Here is a 10,914-nt window from a genome sequence, read left to right on the forward strand (position 1 = left end):
CTTCACCATACCATGCCCATAATAGTGGACACAATATTAGTCAGGCTCGGTTCTTTGAGTGGAATATGCATTTGAGTAGAGAGAAGCCACTTTAACTTCATGAAAGAAAAAAGTTTAGATAGATGGTTAAAAATGCCCATTTATTTGTTTCTTTTCATGCTAAGTAGTGCCCTCCTCTGGCTCTTGAACTGTTCTGTCTATTGAGCCTCACCTACTAGAAGACAAATCATAGAGAGTTTAACTATGTCACATTTAAGTAGTAGGTATTACCATACTACTTAATTGATGATTACCATACATCAATGTATAACATAATTATTTTTAATAAAAATTATTTCAGTTCTATTATTAATCAATTTGATTTCCTTTTATTTATATATTTTCTTTCTTTGGCTTTTCTTTTGTTTTGAGACAAGGTTTTACTATGTAGGTAGCCCTGGCTGTTCTGGAACTCTATATATAGACCAGACTTTCTTCCAAATCCACCTGTCTCTGCTTCCCAACACATGAAATTAAAGACACCAAGCACCATGCCTGACTAATCACACTTTTGAAAAATATTTCTTAGTTTTTAGTTACATATAAATCTTTGAGTCTTTTTATGGATAAATACAGTTGGTGAATGAAGTACCTGTGAAGGCCAAGGGAGGGTGTCAGATTCCACTGGAGTTGGGGGTCATAGTTGTTTCTGCACCAACACATGGGTTCTATGAAGCAAACTCAGGTTCTCTTCAAGGGTATTTGACTCTCTGAACCGGAATTATCTTTATACAAAACCAGATTATTTTTCAATACTAAGAGTGAATTGCATATTTCTGTTGTTGTGCATTACATGACATTGATTGAAGATAGAAATTTATGCATGAGAAATCAATTTATTTAGTCAACAGAAGAATCAATGCAATTGTAGGGGGTTGAAAGAAAATCCACAAAACTTGTATTCTGTCTTCATAGGAAAGATGAAAAGAAAATAAATTTAGAGAACAATGAGCTATCTTCTTTGCCATGATTCTGATTTCACAGAAAAGCTGATATGGGAAATATTACTGATCTGGCTGTCATATTAAGCCTCGAAAGTAAAAGGCAACACAAACAAACAAAACAGTAAAATGTGCATGAACTGATGGTAATGGAAAATTTTCTGAGATTGTGAAATAAAAAAATAATGGATGAAGAATATGGTGGAGGATTTGAAGAAAAAAAGATACATGTCACAAGGTTAAGCCTATGTTTGTGTTCATATGATTGCCTTCTGTCCCAGGCTTTAGAATGACAATTTTCTGTTTGAATATTATTTACCATAAAAGTAGAGAATGTAAAAGGTTATGTCTTGGGAGATCTTTAGAAAATTTATTCATATTTACAGTATTTCCCAATGAGAGATACATTCTTGACTTCCACAAAATATTATTCATTTTTAACTCTCAAGATTTTCACAGGATGTCTGCCATTGCTTCCAGATGAGAGAAATCTACACTTCACTTTAGGAGAGATTTTCCTCATATTCTAAAGGTTAACATTGACATCAATCATAGTTTTGCCACCTTTAATTTAATACACACACACATATGAAACTATGAGCAGAATTCTTACTTTTAGTACGTAATTCTAATAGACTAAAGAAAGAATTTTAGCAAATTAAAATGTGAGTAGGTTCTCTTACGCTGTTTGTACTCAGTCATAAAGCGTCTTTACTAATCACAAGTATCTGTGAAAGATAGTCTCAAGAAAGGGAGAAAATTAACACAAACAAAATATCATTTGGATTCCTAATATTCCCAGTGATTCTGAATAATTTTAAAAGCCTGGAGTAAAGAAAATTTTAAATAAACAAGTAGGGTATTCAAGTACTTTTATACCTACCATTATACCCACAGATAAGTGTAGTTTTATGCATCTAGAAATAAATTTCTGTTTCCAGAAGACAGGGATCATTACAATTGTGCAAACTGCAGAAATCAATTTTCCAGCACATCTCCAGGAAATACATCTAGATATAATCCCTGCATCCAAGGCTCAGAGAACATCTAAGAGAAGGTGTAGGATTGTAAGATCTAGACTACGAGTAATTCAGCTTTAAGAATGTCTCCAGTGAATGACACGGAAATTTAATTTTATTTATTTTTAATGTAATAACTGAAATGTTTAAATATATAATCCCAATCTCATTTCTAATGAATAATTTTGGTTGAAGTAAAATCATTGAAAAGGAGTAACATTTGCTGTAATAATATGGATGATTTATGAATTATAGTTGCAAGCAAGGTTGTTTTTTATGGCCAGATTTACCAAACTTTACTTCTTGTTAATGATTCTATTGTTGATGCTGGTCCCAATACAATAACTAAAAACACTCCTTAGTCTTAACAACAAGGAAGACTATGATGTGTCTTATGGAGTTATTTAAAATGCTTGCAAGTATTAATTTATAATCTTGTAGGTCATGAGTTCCCTACTAATGAATCAGCAATTCATTATATCAAGTATGCTTTGAATCTATACAGTAAAATTATAATGATGACCTTTTACTATAGAGTTAAATAATACTGTAGACACAAAATGATGAATTGTTATTGGACATTAAATAAGGTATACTTTGATGGAAATACACTAAAAAGATTATATCTTTAAAAAGTATGTAGAGAAGAGGCAAGATTCTAACACAGACTGAATCAGAAGACAGCAGATATGCCTATTGGGGAGTAATAAAGAGCTCTGGGTATTTCATCCAGAAATCTCTTACGTCTGTTTTCATAAAACTCCATTTCTTGAAAAATTGTTAATAAGCTTCCTAAAATCCTTACAGATAAGCCTGATGTACATTTTATTTTTCCATTTATGTTGTCATTGTATTTAAAGCAGAACTTCTATTTGTATGTCTCTTTACTGTCACATTGTGTTTGTTACCTACATTTGTTGCAGGAATTATGTCTTTACATCCTATTTGATATTGTTACATAGTTTTCGTGAGTAAAATTTGGGAGGCACTACTGTTAAACCAAAGTTGAGCATAGTTGAGTGATTAATCATTTATATGTCAAGTAGAAGCTTGACACCTTGATTTAAGTCACACTATCATGATGACAAGCAGTATAGTATTATAGGCTGCTCAGTAGAGATTCATAGAAAATGCTATGAAAAATATTATATCTCCGTAATCAACTCATCATACTTAATACTATCCTTCCCTTATCATCCCTTCCCTTTCCTTCTATCTCCACCCTATACCTTTCAAAATATGTGGTTAAATTACTGGGCCAATTTCTTGATCTATTATTGAGGACAGACTTCAATTTATAAAAACAAAACAAACAATCAAAAATACCCACCAAGTCCCCAAAACTGCTATTAAAAAAAACCACTTTGTTGTGAAGTATGATAGAAAGTCCCAAGGTCTTCATTGGAATATAATTGATTACAGCTCTTTACTTAAAACAAACTTTGAGCAAACACATCAGGAAAGATTTATAGTTCCTTTTCACAATCATGAGTCCTGATTCAGGGAATCAATAATGTAGTACTAACCAATAATGTGAAATAAGAGGATCATGGCTTGCACACTAAGGATAATTAGAAACTAATTAACATTAAAAGGAAAAATGTATAGCACTGGAACAAGTCACTAACAGTGCAAAATTGATTCTTCTTTGTGATCTCAACAGATAATTTTGAATGTTTTAAATTGACTTGTCAGGTACAATCAAAGAGCATAAACACATAAAGTCATCCCATGCAAATATGCAGGTTCATGTTCAGCATGAGAATGCATCTTACACAAACATGCATCTGATTTTCAATATTTGTGTTTAAAATTCATAGAATTGCACTTGATATTCAACATAGTCATTTCATTATTTAACCACTATGCAGCTATCACTTAATTTGCAAAAAACATAATATTCAATAAGTTACCATTGGTTTGATCTATTTTTAAAATATTTATTTGGAAGTTGAATAGAGAAAAACAAGACAAATAGATCCAAGACACATGGATACACATAGACACTTTAAATAAGTGGAAGACATGGGTCTGAGGATTACTTACATACAAAGTAGGAAAAATTGTCATCCAGCAAAAATTAAATAAATTGTCTCCATATCTGTTTTAGTACTCACAACAACATGAATAAAGACTCATCTGTGTGATTGATCTTTAACCTGAATCTGTGCCATTGATATTCAATTTAAACTTTTTATAACCAAGAAAGGATTTTGGATTTGGAAAATATTCTTAATGAGACCCATTATTGAAATTTTCATATTAGAATGCTACATAACATGTAGCACTAGATCTTCATTGTGTACAAATCAGGGAATATGACCAGTCAACATTGCCAATCCACCTATGCTTTTTCAAGCTAGTTTGGACATGATTACGTGATTAGAATTCAGTGGATTGTAATGTTCTTGAATCGCTACGCTGGACTTGCTCAGGAACATTATGCACCACTGAATTCTAATCCCATGGGTTTAAATAAATCAGTGCTAGAAACATGCAAATGCTGACAACCAGAGTGTTCTTAAAATCAAAACAAACATCTAAAGAAAAGGTAATAGTGGGATTATCACACTTTGTATAAAGCTAAATGCTTTGCATGTGTGTACAGTTCGTCATTTCACTAGCAGTTGAAGAACTCTGGTCTTCTGCTGTAGAAGAAAAGAAACTTGTGGAAGATGAAGGTTCTTCTGCTCAGTGCACTAGCCTGTTTGGTGTCTGCCACTGAGGAACCATTACCGGTACAAGGATGAGCTTCAAGGGGTTAGGCAGGGGTAACTGTGGTGCCACTTTTTCACCTGATGTTCAATGGGATTCTATGGATAGTTTGGTGCCCCCTCTTTGTACTGTAATATAATCCCATTTCTTCAAAAAAGGATATGTTTTATTTTTAAGGTCACAAATACCTCATTTGCATATCCTATATTGCTTAGTTGCATTTTTCTTGGCTGAAGGGGATGGAAAATTACCTTATTTTTAAAAAATGTCATTTTTCCTTAATTTTATATACACTTTAACATAATTAACCCTATGCTAATGGTTGAAACTTACTACATGATTGCATAAAATATTTCATTGTCCTTAAAGAATTCAGGAGTGAATTTTCATTAACATAATAGATAATTTAATTCAATCTAAAAACTACATGACAAACATGTCATATATTTGAGTCATGGGTCTCTGTTTTAGAGTTATTCTACTATGGCCAATGTGTGGGATAAAATTTAGTTGATATGAATTATAATACAGTTATGTGTAAGATATAATAACTGGTTATTTTTTGGAGTTTGAAAGTGTGTGTGTGTATGTGTGTCTGTGTGTCTATGTGCATGTGTATATATGCCCATGGCTGTGGGATCACAAATGCTTCAGAAAGTCATAGAAATCAGAGGAAAAAACCACACAACAGGTGCTGTCTTAATTCTTTCCTCCGTGGCTCACAGTGATTTCTCTGTGGAAAAAAAATATATGTTTTGCCATACAAAGGCATTTCATCATCCAAATAGACATTGGATACATTTTATGTGGATTTTATTAAGTTTTTCTTTGGATTACTTACGTGCAGTCAAATCTGCTTAATAATAGAGAAGTATAATCTATTTTTTAAACATTTCTTCAATCACATTTTACATGATAAAACTATTATCCTTTATCAAATAAATATATGTGTTTTCAAATATGTGAGATATTTTATTGTATAAACAGACATAGAAATAATGCTGTTTCACAAGTGTAATTAATTTTTAAATCAGTATATAGTAATACTGTCTATTTTTTATTTGAAAATCTAAAATTTACTTAGTTTTTCTGCACAATTTTTATATTAAAATTTTTGCTAATTTATTTTGTCATTTATGTGTGTTGGTGTTTGCTCTGTATCTTACATTATGCATGGGCCACTCCCACGAAGACCATGCGATGTCCCTTCAAAAAGGAAGTTACCTGAGATTGTGCGCCAAAATGTGGGTTCTTGAACTTGACCCCAGATCCTCTGACTGATGAATCTAATTCATAATAATTTTCAGTTTTCAGGGAATTTTAGTACCATCTACCTAGCATCCAAACATGTGCCTTTGATAGAAGAAAACAGTCAAGTAAGGTTGTTGATGCGAGAAGTGAAGTTTTTTAATAATTACAAACTCATGAGCATGACGTTCTATGTTAGGTAAGAAATTTTTCTTTAAGTAGAAGAGGTGGTTTGTTGAAATGGGGCTCAAAGAAATCCCCATATATTTCTCAATTGGTAAGATAATGTGGCTCTACTGATAACTCAGGAAAAGCTAGACTTGAGAGTCACTGATCTAAAAATATTAAACATTAACACTCATATCTTTATGGTTCTGTTTTTTTCTATTAAAATAATCAAAATATGAACTCAGGGCATATACGTTATGTCATGGAAAGAAACTGATGTTTGCAGAAAGTAAAATAATAATAAATGTGAATATAAGGAAAGTAATACCTAAGATAGTAAATATCAAAAAAACAGTCTTTAAAAATCTGGGAAATATGAGGTTTCCTCTTGAAAACAATTTTGATAATTGGATACCTACTATTGCATCAATGTGTTCACTGGTTTCACTTTTGTGACGGGGAATTTCTATCAGTACCAGTGTGCTCAGAAAGTTGATCCACACTTGAATCACCAATCAAAAAATGTTATAAGAAAATATATGCAAACCATAGAAAAGCTTGACTGAAGATGGACATGACAATGAACATATCTCACTTTCAACAAGTTTATTCTTCTTGAGGCAGAAACACACATTGGGTAATAAATGCGAATTAATGAGTGGTTGTTTTTTATTATATTGTGTTTAGGATAAATGGGATGTGTCAACTACACACAGTGTGGGCGAAAAAATCTTTATTAAACATTTGTCCAGAAAAATGTGAGTATAGCTGGTTGAGGATTGGTGGTGTTATTTACATTTTTGTAACCAGTTTTTATCTTTATCAGCATCATCCTTAGAAGATAACCCGTTCATTGTGTCTCATGTTACAGCACTTACTTCCGTTTTGAATTGCATCACAGACAATATGCATAAGTTATTCCTAGGGACCCGGGTGTTGCATGATGCCCATCTTCATTTCCCACAAATCTACAATAAACCAGCCTACATGGGGTGTAGAACAGGTAAGTAAAATCTCCATTATCTGCCTTTCATGATTGTGAACAAAAAAATGCTCATATGAATCTTGCTATGATACAAAAACAAATCAACAAACAAATGAATAAATAAATGCAGAGACTGCTAAAGTTGATTAAGTACAGGCATGTACATGACTTTTGTATTTTATGGTAAAACTTAAGGGAATGTTTCCCAGGCTCAATAATTTAAAGCAAAAATGGTAATATATTTTGTAGTGTCCTGGCAATAGTGTGATTATTATGAAAGAATGTTAGACAAATGGAAAAGTTATCTTTTCATTGGTTATCAGCACATTTCAAGGCTAAGCGATAAGGTCATAGCCATTGCCATGGCAACATAAAGTTACAAGGCCATAGGAGCAAAAACACAACCTGACAAGGGATGACAAAGTGCCCAGTGACAACATTGAGGCACAGATTCATTTTTAGTAGACTGGCAAGTGAAGAATAGACTTGCTTTAAGGTTAATGCAAGGTTAACTTGGACAGCACTTTCCTCTCTGCTGGCAGAGTGAATCCAAGACACTCTTGTTCTCTCTCTGTCTGAGAGTTATGGCTCAACAACTTTAGACACGCTGCAATTCTTTCTCTTGGGAATCTCTGAATCTCTAATGTCTTTTTTTTCTGGACACTAACACTGATTTACTGTCTGCCAAAGAAGAGAATTGCAGGAAGGCAGACGTCTAGGTTTGTACAAAGACCTGGTTGAGAGAGTAAGTGATTAGTTTCTTGCATTGCTGGAGAATTCATCCAATATTCCAAAGCATAAGGGAAATTGAGCCCAGTAAACGAATAAGACACTGTAGTTTTGTGGGAAGTATCCCGAAGCTGTAATGTGACTGAAAGAACTCCTCACACAAGAAATCTGCAATGTGGCATCTTAACACATTCAGAAGACAGTATTCCTTATTGTATTACAGATAAGATTTATGAGATGTGCATTTCGTGTAACAATATTCCTCATTGCCTTCCTAAATGAGGTGTGTCAATGAGATAGACATCTCTGATGAGCTGACTTCTGATGCATGTCTTGAACATTTATATTAATTTGCTGGAGAGATGAGTCAGCAGTTAAGAGCACTGCCTGCTCTTCCAAAGGTCCTGAGTTCAATTCTCATAACCACATGGTGGCTCACAGCTATCTGCAGTGAGATCTGGTACTCTCTTAAGGAAGAGACCTGGTCAGTCTTCCTCAGCAACTTAGACTACGAAACCTAATATGGACAAGTTCAACAGAACGATCATAGACAAGCTTCCAATTCATGCTTTCCTATTGCCAGGTCATAAATTTAAAAATAAATCACATATAACGTTTAAGCATGCAATGGTAATTAGTGGAAAAAGATGTAAATTTGAAGGAAAGCGTGGAAGGCTATATGCTACAATTGAAAGGAGGAAAGAGAATTGGCAAAATGATGTTATATATTTAAATCACAAAATAATAAATAAGCAAATAGGAGAATCTATATCATGTTCTAATGAAACAAATTTTTCTTCCCAGAGCCAAGTAAATTTTATGTTTCATTAAATTTTGTCTCAAATACCACCATCCTATTAAATATCAACTTTAGAAATAGTCTTGGGAACAAAGAGGTTCTGACTGCCGCACTGGGTATGTACATCTCAAATGGGAGAAAACCTTTTTTTCTGTTTGTTATTTGCAACATAGCTGTGTCCCTGAAATTTGTTGCATGATTCACTGGTGTAAGAGGGTGTTCACCCACACCCATGTGTTTTCAAACATAATCCTGATTGTGCGAAATTCAAGTTGAATTGTATAAGATGATATCTTTAATAAGCATTTTAATATTCTTGATTTTTAAATCAGCATTTCAGATATAATGAGATGGAAATTTATTTATCTGTAGAAAGAATGTTTGACCCAATTTCAGTTTGATTTTTCTGACTGGTATCATCCATTAGGGAGGGTGGGTTGAGGTAGCGGCTTTAATAACAAAAGACAACTTGACGAATTCAGACTTTTAGGTGTGATTATAACGAACATCTCTTCTGGCTTTTCTTCCATGAAATCAGCAAAGGGAACAGATCTCACTGAAGAAATGTGGACAAAATATGTGAAACTGACAAAGGACTTCGAAGTCCCTACTGAAAATATTAAAAATATCTATAAAACAGGTGAGTCAGTTTTTGTAAACTGATCTGAAATAGGCGCAAATTGCAGAGATTCTTATTTTCATCTCAGCAATGTAAAATTCTTACAGAAGATATGAAGGAAATCCAATAAAATTTTGAAATATTCTCCTTTTTTGTTTCATCTCACAGATACATGCCCTAAATGGGAGCATTGATCCCGTGAGCAGAAACGTATTATTTGATATTCTCGATTCATTGGAATTAAATTTTGAGGTTGATTCAATCATGTAAATCCCAAAATATTCATAGTTGTCATTCTGGAACTTCTGTATGCCTTCCTGTTATAGAAATCATTTCTGACTTCATGTATAATTAAATGCCTTGAATTTGCATGTTTCTTTTTTTATTGATTTTTATTGAGTTCTACATTTTTCTCCACTCTCCTCTCTGCCTCTCCCCTCCCTCTTTCAACCCTCCTCCATGATCACAATTTACTCAGGCAATTTTGTCTTTTTCTACTTCCCTTGTAGATTAGATCTATGTAAGTCTTTCTTAGTGTCCTCATTGTTGTCTAAGTTCACTGGGAATGTGGTTTGTAGGCTAGTTTTCTTTGCTTTATGTACTATGAGTGTGTACACGTGATAATTATCTTTCTGTGTCGGGGTTACCTCATTCAAAATAATGTTATCTAGCTTCATCCTTTTTCCTGCAAAATTCAAGATGTTATTTTTTTTCTGCTGAGTAGTACTCCATCGTGTAAATGTACCACGAAGAATGGATAAGGAATTCACATGTTTTAAAAGTGCTTTCAGTAAAGAACCTAATGTGTACCAGACAATGTATTCTATCAGGAACCAAAATAGTGGCTGCCTTCATCACCCAATCATGATTGGGAATGGCTTTTGAATTTTGAAATTAGCAGCTAGAAATTGATAATATTCCAAATGATATTAGTCATTTTATTATTTTCTGTGTTATTTTTTTTCAGAAAATTTCCAAAAATGTCTTGACAGAAAGTACAGCGTGCTCCCTAGATGATGTATTCTCATTTGTACACGTTTGAAATGACTTTATTACAAATCATATTAAATTTTTTTCCACAAAAAGCAATGAAGTATATACATGAATGTATATACGTACACATACAACACCAGCAATTATTGAAAATATTGTTGTGATTAAAGTTATTGGTAAAGTTGTTTCAGAAGATGTCTTGTAAATATGCACATAAATAAATGCATGCTGCACTAGTAAATTGGAAAAGAACAAGAGAGCATATTGTGAGATTTGAAGGGAAGAAAAACATAAAATTATCCTATAATTTTGAAAATAAAAGAATTAAAAACAGTTGTCACCACTCACAAAAAGGCTTGAGGCATCAGTTGTGTATCACTAATCCCAGCAGTATACTGCACAGGGTGGAGACCATGGTTTCAACAATCACAATAGCCCTGACACACGTGTCAATCAGGTACAGGAAGATGCTGTCTCAAGACAAGAGTGTAGGATAATGGTAGAAACCCTTTTTTATACACTTAAATGCTTGCATATACATACGCATATATATACACGCATCTATACATATAAATATATACATGTGAGCCTATACATATGCACACATAAACATCTATATCTATCCATTTAAGCAACTCTATGGTTACCTATTCACACAT

The 10,914-nt window shown here is 33.1% G+C and overlaps 1 long non-coding RNA gene across 1 annotated transcript; it reads left to right on the forward strand.

The window, feature by feature from the left end:
- The first annotated feature begins 6,025 nt into the window (after positions 1–6,025).
- LOC148121849 (uncharacterized) lies at positions 6,026–7,127 on the forward strand. Its single transcript, XR_015737995.1, has 3 exons — positions 6,026–6,161; positions 6,818–6,888; positions 7,002–7,127. It is a non-coding gene; the product is annotated as an uncharacterized LOC148121849 (long non-coding RNA).
- Positions 7,128–10,914: the final 3,787 nt, after the last annotated feature.

Source organism: Myodes glareolus, chromosome 6 (assembly GCF_982192425.1).
Source record: "Myodes glareolus chromosome 6, mMyoGla1.1, whole genome shotgun sequence".
NCBI classification, from domain to species: Eukaryota; Metazoa; Chordata; class Mammalia; order Rodentia; family Cricetidae; genus Myodes; species Myodes glareolus.